We start from the raw sequence: 15,684 nt of genomic DNA on the forward strand, positions 1-15,684 counted from the left end.
ATATGTGTGTGGATATTTGGGGGTGTACCAACAGATAGGTAGATGGATAAATGTCAGAATAAATGGATTTAAAAACAGAAAGTAAATAAAATTTAAAATTCTGAAAATCAAATTGCAATAGGCAATCTTAATTTTTTTTGTAGTTTTCCCCATCTAAGGCATGATATTAAATTATTAAAACTAGAACACTTGAAATAGAATTGCTTTTACATTTGTATCATTTACTGTCTCATGTTAAATGCAAATGTTAGAAGTGCAAAATAATTTAACATAATTTTCTTCAAGTAAAACATAATACTTTGATAACTTTTAAAAATCTCATAAACAATTCAAAGAATAAAAACATAATTATTAAAATATTAGTATACATCCCTGTGGACATCTGGCATCTCAGTCTAACATAAAGAACAAAAATCTGAATGGCAAGAGAATTGCTTTCCCTAATAAGCAACTTTATAACCTTAGCAATTTTATTACTTTACAGTAGGGTCATAATAATTCAGTTACAGAGTATTATAGAGCATTAGGTAAATTTGAACCATGGTAAATATCATGCCTCATTTAGAAAAGTCCACCGAGTATGAATGCCATTATTTTAAGACATGAAAACTAGAACATTTTTAGCAATGCAATTTAGTGATTTTAATACAGGTTTTTGGTATTTCACATTCAACTACATGACACCAATTTGAAGGACCAAGATACCAGTAATTTTGTTTGCATAATATTGTTCTATTTTTTCTCTGAATTTTTTCATTATGAGATTAAAATCACCTATTTAATTGTTCCATTTATACAAAAACAGCACACCAAAAAATGGTCTAATTCTAAAGTGGTCGCTGTCTAATACAGTGAGCAAACACATCACTGTGCTGCAAACTCGCTGTGCATGAATCATCCTACTCTGGAGGCATATAAATAAGACAGTACTGAAAGTGAGAGAGCTGACTCTGCACAGGAATTTCTGAGTACATGGAATGAAATTAAAGATCGTAAAGACAAACTGAAAATGTTTAAACAAAAGAAATCAAAACTGTAGTTCTCTCCTAATGTTAAAAACTGCAGCTCCTGAAAAGAAAAAAAGGTAATAAAAAGATCTTAAAATTATCAAGCAAGAGGTAGAATTATTTGAAAATGAAAGAATTAGAGGCAAATGTGTAGAAATAGTTTATAACTTCTGCAGCATTTCCCAGACCATGTAGCTGTGGCAAGAGCTTACCGATCAGTTAGAAAAGATACAACAGAACAGACTGAATGAAGCTTTTGCCTCTTAAGATCACAAATTTATAAAGCCAAAGAATTTTATTTTACTTTCAATTTGTCTTAAACAACTAAATTTTCTTCATTTTTTCTAGCATTTTATTTTAATACTTTTATTAATTAAATATGATTTATATTAAAATTATATTTAATATTCACATGCTATATATTCACAATGATTTCTTCTTGCATTTTTCTTTGTAATGTGTTTGTAAATGTTTGTATTTGACCTGTATGAACTATTTAATTTTGCTTTTTTTCATTACCTTTTAACAATATTTAAGTAAACTACCTACAGTATTAGCCTGATCATTTTCTCTTACTGTTAATTGCCTGTCCAGTTGAAGTTCAATATTAATCAAGCCAGACTAGCTGATCTCACCTGAAGACTCTTTTAAAGAAAAGATGTGGTGAGGAGATCATGGTTCTAAAATGATTTTTAATCAGTGAGCTAGCTTCTCCTGTTACTTTCTTTTATTTATACTAGTTCCTCCTTTTCATAAACTCCTCTGGGAAGAGGCAGTTAGATTCAGTCCCATAATGAAAAAATATTATAACCATATAACTTAGAAAATGAAAAATTATCTCTTTCTTTTAAAGACTGTGATTCTTCACAGAATGGTCAATATGTACTGCCTTGTTTATCACGCAGTTTGCTCCTCAGCCACTTTTCAGCTTAGAGATAGCAAGACTTTTTTTTTTTAAGGACTTTTTTCTTTATTTATTTTAATTTTTTTCTTTATTGTTTTTCTTTTTTAATGGAGCTGCTAGGGATTGAACCCAGGATCATGCACATGCTAAGCAGGCATTCTACCACTGAGCTACACCCACCCCCAGCAAGACTGTTTAGTTATCAAACTCATGGCCTTTTCTCAAAATTAATTCTGAATCACCTTTTGATTTTTTTATACTATTGATCTCTCTCATCTTAAAATGCACTTCTCTTGGCTTCCTTGACTTCTTTTAATTCTGACTACTTCTCTGCCTTCATCTCTTTTTTTCCTCCTGGAATGCAGGTATTTCCTAAGGATCAGCTTTCTTTGTTTTCTTTATTTTTCTAATCTTCTGTTGAGTGCAGTTCTTGTCTTCCTACTTTAATCTCTGTGAGGCTTCTTCCCAAATCACCCTCTCTTACTTCGTGCTGCTTACTGGACATCACACTGGTATGCCACTGGCACCTCAAACCCAGCACATCCAAAAGCCTCTCTCTCCTCTCACCACACACTTCCCCATTTCTCGAGTAGCAGACCATAATCCTAGAAAACCAGACAGGAGTATTTGACTGGGGTCTGACTCCCCACCTCACCCTCCTCACCAGATGTCTTGAGTTTACAAATTGTGTAGATTCTGCCTCCGCGATTCTCCTAACAGCTGCTTCCCGCTGCAGATTCTCACTTTTGCTGTTATTCTCTCATTTAACTTTGATCTAAAACATCAAAATAATTATTTAACTTGACTCTCTATATTCATTTCTTTCTTGTAAAACATAACTGATCATGTTCTGAAACCTCCAGTGATTTTATGAGAATTCTAAGTTACTTATTTTTAAATTTCAATCATGTCTACTGTTTGGCCACATATACTTACCTAGCACTATTTTTAAATTCTGTATCTTTTAAGACACATTCCCCCTGTGCTTTCTGCCTAATAATAGACTGTAAGTTTCTTAAGAATTAAAGCTTAGTTATTTGTTATTTGTCTATGTGTCTCCTAGACATTCACGCAACTCTTTATTCTAGGACCTCAACATGCATGTTTTCATAGTAAATGAATAAATGAATGAAGTAGCTCCTACCCACCACCTCTTCATCCTGGAAATTCTAACATCCCAGAATAGCAATAGACTTCTCTTATATCAGGCTAATAAAAAAGACCGGAGCGGTGGTTCTCAGCCCCGGATTCACCCTAGAACCACAGGGAAGATTTAGAGAAACACTCCTGCTCCACCCCTGGAGGCTGATTTAATTATCCTGGGTGGGATTCAGTCCAACAGTATTTTTAAACATTCCCCAGGCGATCTGGAATATGCCCAAAGTTAAAAACTTTCGAGCTAGAGAGTAAGAGGAGTCTGGGAGAATTTGACTTTTCAATTTAGTTTAAGATAAATTTTCACATACTGTATTTATCCCAACAATAAAATCCACCCAAGTGAATCCTTTCACTGGCTCTCGTGTCAGAATCTGATATTTAATAGATCTACAGCTAATGGAACATATCTATAGAAAAAAGAATTAATTTTAATCGAAAATTAGAATTTTTAAACCTATAGGTAATTATCTGAGATTACACCATCCAAAAAGAATGAGTTACAAAAGACCAGAAAGCAAAGCATCAAATTTATGCCGGGGCCTTTTATTCTATGCATGCAGTGATCTATTTGTTTAACCAAAATTAATATTCAGTTATGTTTTGGTTGTTTATCATTGCAACTTTAATTTGTACGGAAGTAATTCCATATCAGGCTATTATAAATGCTAGAGTTTACTGATCTTTAATACATCTTGTGTGATCATTAACAGCACTGATTCTCTTTGGAGTTATTGGGGCCCTGTTAAGACCTTCAAGCTCACTAGGGGTTTTGATTCCTTTCGCTAAGCTTTAAAGAGCAATTAGGTATAAATTACTGAGTTTTCCTGAGGTTTTCACATTCCATTATTTTGACTTGCTCTCTCTTTAAATACAGATATAACACCTATTTTGGAAATATGTTTTACGTTTGAGCTATCACCAAGCAGCCAAGCAGTGTTATTTATCTAACCCTTATTGTTTTAGAAAGTAATTTTTTCTAACACCATCCCTGGTGACTCAGTAATTCATTAACTAGCTCTGGAATGCTAACCAAGCTTTTTCTTAATAAGTTCCTCCTGCACCACATCCCTCCCTCCTCTACCCTAACTCTGCTCCCAAACTGTCAATAATTTCAGGATAATAGAGGTAAATGCAGAAAAACATTTAGTTTTGTTTCTTATTATTCTGAAACTGGCTGTGAAAAACCTGAAGCACTTGGAGTTATGTGGAGGACTTAAGAGTCTAGATACAGATTTGAGAGGGAAATTCCTTTAAAACTTAAATGTGCCACAGCCACCCCGACCCAGGCTTGTTGGGCGTGGAGATGGAGGGGAAGTGGTATAAAGAGATTATCTCTTGTCAGAATATAAAAGGGATGGAATAACGTGAGCCACCTGAGAGAGCCAAGTTGACAGGAGTAAGGAATGTGTACCAGATGGTTATTAGCGAAGACTCGAGCCAGCTTGCCTGTGTTCCCATCCTAGCTCTGGCATTCACTGGCTGTGTTACCCCAGGCAAGATATCAGCAATTATGGTGCCTAATTTTCCTCAACCATAAAAAATGGGGATAAATGAAGTACCTACCTCATAAAACCATGGCAGGGGTTTAGCTGAGCTGAGCATGCTGGAGAAGATACGGTCTCACTCAAACCTCCCGGCTCCCCGTGTCTTCACAACATCTTTTTCCTCCCTTGACTCTGTGATGTTGCTTCATCCTCATTCCCTCCTCCCATCTAGACTGTTCTCTCCACACTCAGCTCGTGTAAGACCACTGTCCTTAAAAGCTGTCTTTTGGCCAGTGGTCCAGGTCACAGGCATCCTAGAAAGACCCTGCCACCCGCTTACCTCGCTTCTCCAGGCTCGGCGCCCTGCCGTCTAAGCTGAACCTTTTCATTTTTCTTTGCTCCATCCCTTTACATAGACCTTACACCTGGACGGCATACCAAGCTTTTGATCTGGCATCTTCGCTCCTGTTTTATCCTCTCAGTGCCAAACAGTGCTTCTGATAAGTGGAACACACACACCCCTGCCCCCTGCACTGCCCCTGGCTTCCCAGATCCTGCCCAGGCCCCAGGTCTAAAAGCCTCGCTTTTCTCTTGGGGTAATCACACAACCTTCATAGTACACTCCTGTCTAGCTACCACCCCTTAAAGGATCATTTCTCATTCCTCACATTGACCCAAGCTCCTTTTTCTCCATAGTTTCAACGTGCATTGATAAGCTAATAAACCTAATGACTTAACATTGATTGAATGCTACTGTATACCAAACACTTTTTGGAGGTAGGTAATATTATCTTCATTTTGCAAATTGAAAAACAGGCACAGAATGAGTAGGTAACATAACAAAGGTTGCACAGCAGATAGATAGGAAAGGAAGGACTGGAAATCTGAATCTCCACACTGGATTAGTACCGTGTGGTTTTTAGAAGTAGACTGTCTGGGTTTGAGTCCTGCTTGGCTGGGAGCTGTGAGAGCTGAGGTAAACCATTTAATAGATCTGTGTCTCAGCTTCTAATTTATACAGTGGAGATAATTATGCCTGTCTCCCAGGGTTTATGTGAGCATTAAGTGGGATAATATATGCAAGGCACTCAGAACAACACCAGCACTTAATGGTTACTTATTATTATTACTCTTTATTGCCTCTCATGATGGATGCATCTGTCTTTGTTCCCAATTTTTTGAGTACTGACCCAGGTATCTAACTCTACTAGACGCCTGGATGTTCCATAGATGTCTCAACCCATTATCTCTCCAATTTTTTCTTCTGGTGTAGCTAGACAAATTACCTTGGCAAATACTAGCATCACATGAAACACAGCAGTCATCCTGGGCCCCTCGTTTTTAATCAGTTAATCCCAACAATGAATTTCCCCCTATTTTTCCAGTCTCAAATGTTATTCCATCTTCTCTCCTCTCACTCCCACCTATAGCAGAAGCATTTCTGGTAATATTTAAATACTTAATGATAGTTCAGTGTTAAAAAAGAAAAATCAAATGGGAATGCTGCTGTGTGCCAGGCAAGTCAAGGACAATCATACAGTGAATAGTATCTAATCGCTTCCCTCAAGGATCTTACAGTCTAATTAGGGAAAGAGCACATGAATAATTGAACACAAAGTGGGGAGTGCTTTACAAGGAGTCTGTCGGGGTATTAAGGGAAGGTGGAAAGGGGCTTGTGGATGGTGTGGTGAAGGAGGTCAGTCTCATTCAACGAATCAGTGATACCAGGCTCTGTGCTAGATATGGGGGTATTTCTTCTGAACTGGAGAACATAATTATCAAGGAGAGAAACTATAAACATGTATTTCAGTATAAAATAGCAAATACTAAGAAAGGGGAAACACAGTGAGTTCTGAGAGCATAATCGAGGTCCGTAGGATAAGAATAGGACATTTTAGAAATCTCAGGTCTTTAGTGATGGTTCATGGAGCTGCCCCTACTTTATCTGACTTGTCTTGTCTTACTGGAAAAACCTACTTTAAAGGCTCCCTTCCGAGGTGGCCTTCAGTTTGAGGCTGATCCCGGCTTCCTTGCAAGTGGATTTGGTCCACAGTGTCCACTTCATTCCAGTCTCATTACTCCATCATCAGCCTTTTGCCTCTCCTTGACCACTCCTCTGTGACAGTGCATGTAACTTATTTTTTAAACAATGATTTGCATGGTAATCTTTCTCCCAACCTGCGATCAGATGAGATATCTCACTATGTGGGGAGTTTGCTGCCATAAAAACCTCATTTTTCTTATAGTAATCCACTCAGTTATCTAATGCTCTACCCAGTTAATAGCAAACTGTACTTGGTGACTTCAGAAATTTACCGATTGAAAATTAGAGTTAAGGATGAAGTTTACATTTAACCAAATAGTACAAATGGGTATAAAATATCTTCAAAGCTCAGTCAGATTACACTTAAGACTTGTTTACATTCAGTGGATTTATTTAGTTATATGCAAATTAGCCACAATGAAATAACCTACATATTAAATATAATACTATATATAAGAACTCAGTAAACTTTAATTATTGTTGTTAAACCCCTTGTACTCAAGTCATCTTCGTTGATTGCCAAGATAGGGAAGCAACCTAAGTGTCTAAAGAAGATGTCATGTATAAATATATATACAACGAAATGTTACTCAGCCATAAAAAACAATGACATTTTACCATGTGCAGCAACATGGACAGACCTGGAGGGTGTTATGCTTGGTGAAATAAGTCAAACAGAGAAAGACAAATACTGTATATTTTCACTGATATGTGGCATCTAAAAAGTTAAAGAATGAATATAGCAAAACAGAAACAGACTCCCAGATACAGAGAACAAACTAGAGTTTACCAGCAGGGAGAGGGGTCAGGGGAGGGGCAAAATGGAGGAAGGGGATTAAAAGACACAAACTACTATGTATAAAATAAATAAGATACCAAAATGTAGTGTACAGAACAGGAAACATGGCCAATATTTTATAATAACTTTTAAAGGAGTTTAATCTATAAAAATATCAAATCACTATGTTGTACCTGAAACTGGTATAGTACTGTAAGTCAACTATACTTCAATAAGTTAAAAAAAATTATCTTCATTGACCATCCAAGCATTTCCCCAGTGTTTTCTATGTGCCCAGCCACTGAACAATCTGAGCTAAGAGGGCTGCCAGCCATTAAATCACATGGCATTGTTGTGCAATTTAGAAAAGTTACTCTTCTTCAAGATATTTTGTGTCCATCTTTAGGAATTTGTCATAATAAACTAATTTTACTAGAACAAGCCACCATACTGACATCTGCAGAAAACTGTTGTAATAAATACTTAAATCTGCAAAGTATACAATGTGAATGGCTCCTCTAGAGTTGTGCAGTCAGCAACATGTGCAACCATTCCTTGTCGTTCCAGTTAGTCTATCCTTGTCTTCATAAAGACTTTTACATTTGATAAGAAAAAAAATGCTTCAATAATACACTAAATCAGAAATTGGAAGTTTATATAAGTAAACAATTTACTACAAAATTATTACAAAGAAAGACCATCTTAATGAGTCATGAGTATCATATATGGTTTCAATCGGACTGTGAAACAGAAATCACCTTCTAAATGTGATGAACTTTTTTGTTTGACTATGGCCATTATTTAGAAAATCTGTTTTTAATAAAGGCGACTAAGAACCTGTCAGATGAAGAATTACTGTGTTGAAATTGACCTAAATAAGTCCCCATGTTCAAAATTGACCTAAGTCCACATGTTCTGTTTCCAGAAAAGAAAAACTACAACAACCTTGAAACAGCTAAAACAAATGAGTACCTTAAAAAAAAATTAACAACTCTAAGAAAATGTTGCTTATAGTTAAATCCACAGTGCTTAGAATTTAATCTCTTGTTCTCTCAACGTGAGAACAAATAATGCAGCAAATGTATTGTTATTGTGCCTAGATGTGGTAAGTACTTTACAGGTGATAAAATTTATCAATTCATGCAGAATCCTTCTTATTAACGCATTTGGAATACTTTTCCGGCTTCCTGTGTTATGGCAATGTATAGCATCACCTTCCTACAAGCAAATATCAGTGAATAATAAACTAGTTGATTACAGTATCCGAGTATCTTCATGACATACGGATAAGGCAGTCTACGATCTTAGGTCCACGTTAGAACATGTGCTCCAAGGTTTAACAAGGAGATAGTAACATTGCAAACAGCATTATTTCAGATCTGAAGAAAATGTCTTTTTAAGATTTATACCAATCACTGATTTTTAAGAATTGGGAATACCCAGGTTTTCTGAGACAATGCATAACTCACTCACTCACAAATGAAACTGAGCAGTGCCTTTTTATCACCGTGGAATTCCTAAACCTGTTCTCTTTTTCTTAACTATTTCTTCATGCTCCATTCAGCTTCTAGCGTCCACATAAAACTGTAACAAATTAAGATTTCCCAGAATTTCTTTTCATTCTTTCCTTAAATTAATTTTTTTAAACCATGGATTACCTTAGATATGTTAGAATGTCTCATGTGTTTGGATTATTACTGCAAGAAGATTCGATATGATCCCAGTATCTGTACTGACCTGCTTTCTTCAGTTCTGTGTAGCCCAATTAATAGTAGGATTTCTTTTTGGGGCGGGGGTCTGTTTTTGAACATTTTATGTGTAGAACGTTTGTACTTTTTCGTAGTAGTTTTCCTTTTAATTGTTGGCACTTTCAGTGTATTTCTAGCCTTTTAATTGTACAGAAGGAAAAAAAAAAAAAAAACCAGTGCTGCAGCATGAGAGATAAAAGGGCTGCTTCTGTCTTCGTGTTTCATAATTACAACCTGCACCAGGAATGGAAGTCATGGTGGCACAACCGGAGAGTTGCTTCTCAGGGACATGAGATTACAGAGTCTGGAAGAAGAATGCACCCATTAATTGTGGAGAAAGAAATAAGAGGATCATTTTCTTAATTATATGCAAATGTAGTAAGAAAAAAAAAATCTAGGGAAAAAGACCAAAAATTGTATTTCTGTAGCAATTAGCAGAGAAAAGAAAACTTTAATCAGTTTATTTTCACACACCCCATACAAAACGATTTAAAGAGCGTTATCCACACCGAAATGATTCGATTAATTATTTTTTCAGTGAATTGAGTAACTATTTTTTTCCTGATTTAACAAACCAACCAAATGTTTGACAACTGCCAGTGGATGTTCACAGTGTACAGATGCCGGTCACGCCGGTGATGTTGTTTGATTAATACTGAACTGAGATTATACTTTGAATTTCTCATTAAATATGAAAGTTCATGTTATTTCCTTGTTGTTCTCTCGAAGAAACTCTTACAAACAAGGCCAAACATGTCCTAGAGGAGAAAAAAGGAATTTACCTCCTTGACTTTATGGAGAACTGTTTGTCAAAATTTGTTGTTGTCGTGGTGATTCTTGCATTCAGGGGAAATCACTACACTAACTGAAAAAAATTAAAAGAGCATATGATTTTTTTTGAAATACAGCTACAGTATAAATGAGAGCTATTAATCTGCAGCACACTAGTCCAACTCCAGAAGAAGTCTTCTAAATTATATAATAAACAAGTTGCTCTTTTTCTGCCGCAGAAGCCACTTCTTTTTGCCACACTGTTTACTGTGATAGTAGCTAATGTCTGTAACTTGAAAAACCAGACTCTCTCTGATAAGTAGAATAGTTTTTAAGACAGGGACCTTTATCCTTTGTGAAGAGCTAATCATTTAACAATTACATGTTTGATATATTTTATATATTCAAAACTATATAACAAAATGAATTATTGCTTAAAGGAAAACCATCCTTTTAGGGAGAGAGAGTAAGATAAAATCTGTTTTTAAATTCATAGAGTTTAAGTTGCTATTAAGTTGATGATGTAAAGGAAAATAAACTGATTTTAATTATGCATTTAATGTTAATTCAAGTGACTCTTGATATCACCTCAAATTAATTTAAGCTTTAGAATTGCCTAGACAATCTATTTTTATAAATCTCTTATCAAGAAAGATTTGCAGTATCCTTCATTTAGTTTTAATTTAAACAATAAAAGTGAGTGTTTGTAAAGTGATTGTCATTTCTACCTAAAACTTAGTTAGATTTAACAGTATATTTTACCCATTTACTTGTACAGTGTCTTCTTGAATCTCTAGGATTGATTTATGTATTAATGAAATATGGCCTTTCGTGTAGTATGTCTTTCAAGTGACGGCAGAAAACTTTGTGTGTCGTTGTCTCTAAACTTTTTTATTCTACCCTCCCTTGTAAATGTTTACCTTTCTTGAATGTCATTTCCTCAGCGCTTTGAAGCTACGACTCCGTTTTCTTCTAGCCTCTCCTAACGCTGACGAGGTCTGCTCTCCGTCTGATTGTTCCTTTGAAAATAAGGAGCAAAATGTATTTCTCCTTCGTCTCTGTTTGATTCCAAGATGTTCTCTTAGTCCCTGATGTTCCACAATCCACTACAAAGTGACTAAGCATAATTTTAGAAAAATTTTTATCCAGCTTTTTGACATGAAGACTCATCATGGTCTTCAGTTCAAGAAATTTTTCAGCCATCATTTCAACTATTTCCGTTATTATTTCTTACTGGCATTCTCATTAGACATATTTCAGAACTTGATTTTTTTGTCCTCACGTCTCTTAAATTCTCTTTAATGTCTTTCTCTCTCTCTCTTTGTGCTGCATTTTTCACGCTCCAGTCCTTGCTATTCACCCATGTTCTCCTCATCTGTGCCTAGTCTACTTTATATACTTTCCATTACTGTTTTATTCTAATGACTGTATTGTTTTATTGGATTGAAAGCTTTTTTTGGTGTATGCTTGTGGAAGCAGGGAACGCAAGATTCTATACTAAGTCTTGAATAAATACTGCTGTACTATTGAGAGAGTAGTTCCAGAGAGGGAAACCCTGTGATTAAGCTGCAGGATGCGTGAGAGATTGGCTGTATCATTATCTTAGCAGCCCTAGGACCTGGTTAACAGTCTGGCAAATTGTATACTCTTAATAAACGTTCACAGTAAATGGATTAAATGTACACCAACTAAATGTTAAACCTCGCAGTAGTGTATTTTAGCATTAGTAGGTTGTCTTTTCCAGTTGTCAGTAGTTCAAGTAGAATGGTTCTCAAACCAGAGATACTAAGAAAAACCTTGGGAGAACGTTAAAATGCAGATTCAGAGGGCTAGCCACAGAGTTTCTGATTCAGTAAGTCTTGAAAAATATCTAGAAATCTGTATTTTCACATGTTTGATTTTGATTCTTGGAGCACAGAAAGCATCTTTAAAAGAAATATTACCTGAGTGCAATCAGATTGAGAAATGGTATCGATACAAGATTCAGTCAGCGGAGGGGACGGTGGAAACAGGACAGGAAGGATGCAGCAGGATAACAGGAGCAAAATTTTGAGAAAGGCCAATTCTGGCCTCATGAAATGTTATGTCAAATCTAGATCCTTTGAAAAAATACACAAATAACGAATGGTTGGTCAACAGCTATAGCAAAAAGCAGCATTTTACAGCATCTGATTTTTAAAAATTCTTTACATGGATTCCTTTATTAATTAAAACCACTTGGAAGTAGGTAGAAAAGATTAATACTGGGTCTGTTTTCTTGTGGATTTATTTATTTTTTTAAAAAAAAGCTTTGCATTGAATTTTGTAGCATCATGGAGTGATAATGTAATGTAATTTAGCTTAATATCTATTTTGTGTTAGATGACAGTTTTATTAAGCAGAACCAATAATCATCGTTATTCAGAGTCATAACGACTCATTATAAATGGTCTCATTTTCCCTAATTTTAATTTTACCTCTTAGAGTATGCCTTTCTAGAATTGCTAAGATGGTTACACTTGGTTTCTTTTATAAATATAATTTTAACAATCACTATAGAAACATAAGTCATCTAGTAGTTAAGTACCACTAATCTATATAGTTGATACAAAACTATTTTAGTGTCTTGGTTTCTCTTAATTAAACTTTCAGACAGGCGCATTTCAGGAAATTAAATTACCATCTTTTATGCGTTCGAGCCTTAAATTGAGACGAATAGCCTTTGCTTCCTGGTGCCACCTCCCTGACCCCTTTGTGTCTCAGGGTGGGGATTAGCAGTCTGAGCAGACAAACGTGGGACTTGTCCCCAGCACCCTCCAGAATAACTGGATTCACAATCCTCTCTTTAATACTATCAACAAGCTAGGGTGGCTTTGTGTTTATCCAGCACTTTCGCATAACGTGAATAAATGCGGGCAACAATCAGATTGTTTCCTGTCTCAACAGTTGTACCGAGAGATGAGAGTTTGGAGAGGGGAAGAGAATGAAGTTATTTAGGTCATAGACACGTCAAAGCAGAGAGAACATTAGAAGTTCCCCACTTTTAAGGCTGTTTTAAATAACATCAAATATCTATTTGGTGTTTCATAGTTTACAGAACATTTTCACTTGCATCCTTTTACATAGACCTACACCCTTTCCCTCAGAGGAACATTATTATTATTCTAAATGTACAAGGAGGGGGCTAAGTTTCAGAGAAATTAACTCACACCCAAGCCAGTTACCTGGTTTGGGTGGAGGCAAAGCCTGTGCTCTTTCTAAGACATCAGAGTCTTGACAGTCAGAGCACATCCCAAAGGCTCTGGATGCCTGGGAACAGAGGCAGAAGGTCAGAGAAGTTCAAAAACTGGAGGGTGAAGGTCAGCTCAAATACAAACTTTACCAGCTTTGTATTATTGTCCAGGGACCAGCAGGTGACAATTGCTTAGAATTCAAGGAAAGTCAACTCCTTTCAGCTTCTGTCACGGGCACTATAGGTGGCTCCTGTTGCTTTTGAGTAATAATTCCATTTCATCTATACATGATTAAATATAACTTTCTTCTACAAAATTTGTACCTGGGTGAATTAAAGATGTATTTCCAAGCATTCAAGGGCACTATGAAGACATTTACGGATACAAATATGGATTAACCAAAGATTCCAATATGTAATTTACTATTTTACTTTATATTATTTATTTATCTGTTCAATAAATAAACAGTGAATGCCAGAACTGCCTTATACACTGGATTCATAGAGAAAAAGATGCAGTCTATGACCTTGCAAAGCTCATACTCTGGTTAGGGAGAAAGGCACTGACAATACAACATGATAAACAAGGTGGTAGAATTCACAGAAGGTCATGGGGTTGCAGAGCCTTTAAACCAAACATCCAACCATTTTTTGAAATGATTGTTTCACTATGATTCACTTACATATATGCACATCAATTATTTGAAAGTTTGCATGCATATATACATATATATATATATTAAATAGCTTTACTCTTTCTCAGTTCTACCTAATTGGTACATAAAATGATGTTCCCAAGTTTGTTCAAACAGAAAAACCTCCTAGAGAATGGTAAATTAGAATTACTTTGATTGGGCTTGGAGCGTATGGTTTAATACAATGTGTACTGGGCTATCTGTATTTAGAAGGGTCTTGATAAAGCATGCTGATAGTGGCATTTTAAAAAGTCTTGGCTAAATTAACGAAAGAAATGCCTTTATTTTTAGCCTAACAGATGTTTAGTTTCTGTGTTATAACCATCTCTTAAAACATTAGCATCACTGGAATGCTGTCACTACCCAGGAATTCTGCCAGTCTAGCAAAGTCTTTAAGATAAAATTACAATAACTGAGAAAATAGGGTATTTCTGTCAATGTGTCATGTGTCTATAAACCCTACAAATTATGGTTATCTGAAAATCTATTTTCTCCACTTGGGTTTTGGGGGTCAAATAGTTATATCCATTGGTTCGTATTCAAATAACACAAATTATATGAATTCTATCACATTGTTCGATTTTATTTATATTATCTTTATTTTAAATAAAAAAATGATCATGGAGTTAAGTCTTTGTGGTCATATTCTGAAGCTTTCACTATCTTTGACCCTGGACAAGTTTTTTTTACCCCAAGATTTAGTTTCTTACCTAGAAAATGAAGATAATACCACACAATTCTATTGTTAGGACTAAGAGCAGCATGTAAGAACTTGGGCAGCACATAGCCTACGGTGGTTTCCGAGTCAGAGACAGTTCCTCTTTGTGCTTGGCTACAAAGCCTGCACTGGCCGATACCTCCTTACCACATTCCACCAGAGGCATTCAGTCAACGAAATGTAATGATCCCCACTTATTTGTTTTGTGGGAACACCAGACTCACCTGTCAGTGACTGGGCTAGCCCATTTGAGCCAGCCACCAAAAACATTTCTTGGGTTGTGTTTTCCCACCAAGAAAGGCTGAGATGTACACAGCGTTTTCCTCTTGTTTTCTCATAGTTATAGTATTAAGTGACGCCGGACATTCTCTCTATAATACGCAGGCTGAAGGCTGTACAGTAGGAATTGGGGCTGTTCTCTGAAATTCATCAAGGTGTAACAACACCACTTTATTTTAAAATTTGGATTAAATGCAATTGCATTATTCAACACCATATGGGTACTTAAGCTTAGTTGTTCAGGACTCGGTGCTAATATGTCAGGTTAGGGTATTCAGTCTCCCCCATGCACTAATTACAATCTGATTTTTCACTCACTGAATTTTTGTTTTGTTTTGCTTTGTTTTGTTCTAGGCTCTCTGACTGCAGCTGTAACTTCAACTTGCCAACGTGCACCATTGCTCACAAGAGGACCAGAGGAGAGAGTGTGAGTGAATTTACTGCCAACCCTTTCTACTCTCCAAACAAAACAATTTTGTAGATTTGCTACTGATGCGCCATAGCGCCATCTTCCTATACAAATGACAACACTTCATTATTTTCAGTGTAAATGGTAACAGAGATCGTGAAGAGACAGTACAAATTATCTTGAGCTATTGTCTTATTTATAGATTAAAGTACAATTATACTTTCCACTGATTTACATTCTGACATCTTTGTTGACTGTGTTATTTGCTTCTTTTATGCTCATTCTCCCCTTAGATCTGGCATGACTATTCTTTTCTTCAGTATTCTTTCCCTTGTTAGATTGTTTATTTTCTCTGAGCAGCAGAACACCTTTTTATTATTATTATTGTGAGAATGCTAAGTATTTACCTAATTACCCTCCGGAGAATATTGGAAGACAATGCAGTTGAACAAATGGATGAATACTGGAAAGGGATTAC

At 35.9% G+C, this 15,684-nt stretch overlaps 1 long non-coding RNA gene across 1 annotated transcript in view; it reads left to right on the top strand.

The window, feature by feature from the left end:
- LOC116665902 overlaps positions 1 to 15,442 on the top strand; it is a 70,532-nt gene extending 55,090 nt beyond the window's left edge. The window contains exon 4 of the long non-coding RNA XR_004322682.1: positions 15,152 to 15,442. This is a non-coding gene — a long non-coding RNA (uncharacterized LOC116665902). The remainder of the gene's footprint in view (positions 1 to 15,151) is intronic.
- Positions 15,443 to 15,684: the final 242 nt, after the last annotated feature.

Source organism: Camelus ferus, chromosome 9 (genome assembly GCF_009834535.1).
Source record: "Camelus ferus isolate YT-003-E chromosome 9, BCGSAC_Cfer_1.0, whole genome shotgun sequence".
NCBI lineage: Eukaryota > Metazoa > Chordata > Mammalia > Artiodactyla > Camelidae > Camelus > Camelus ferus.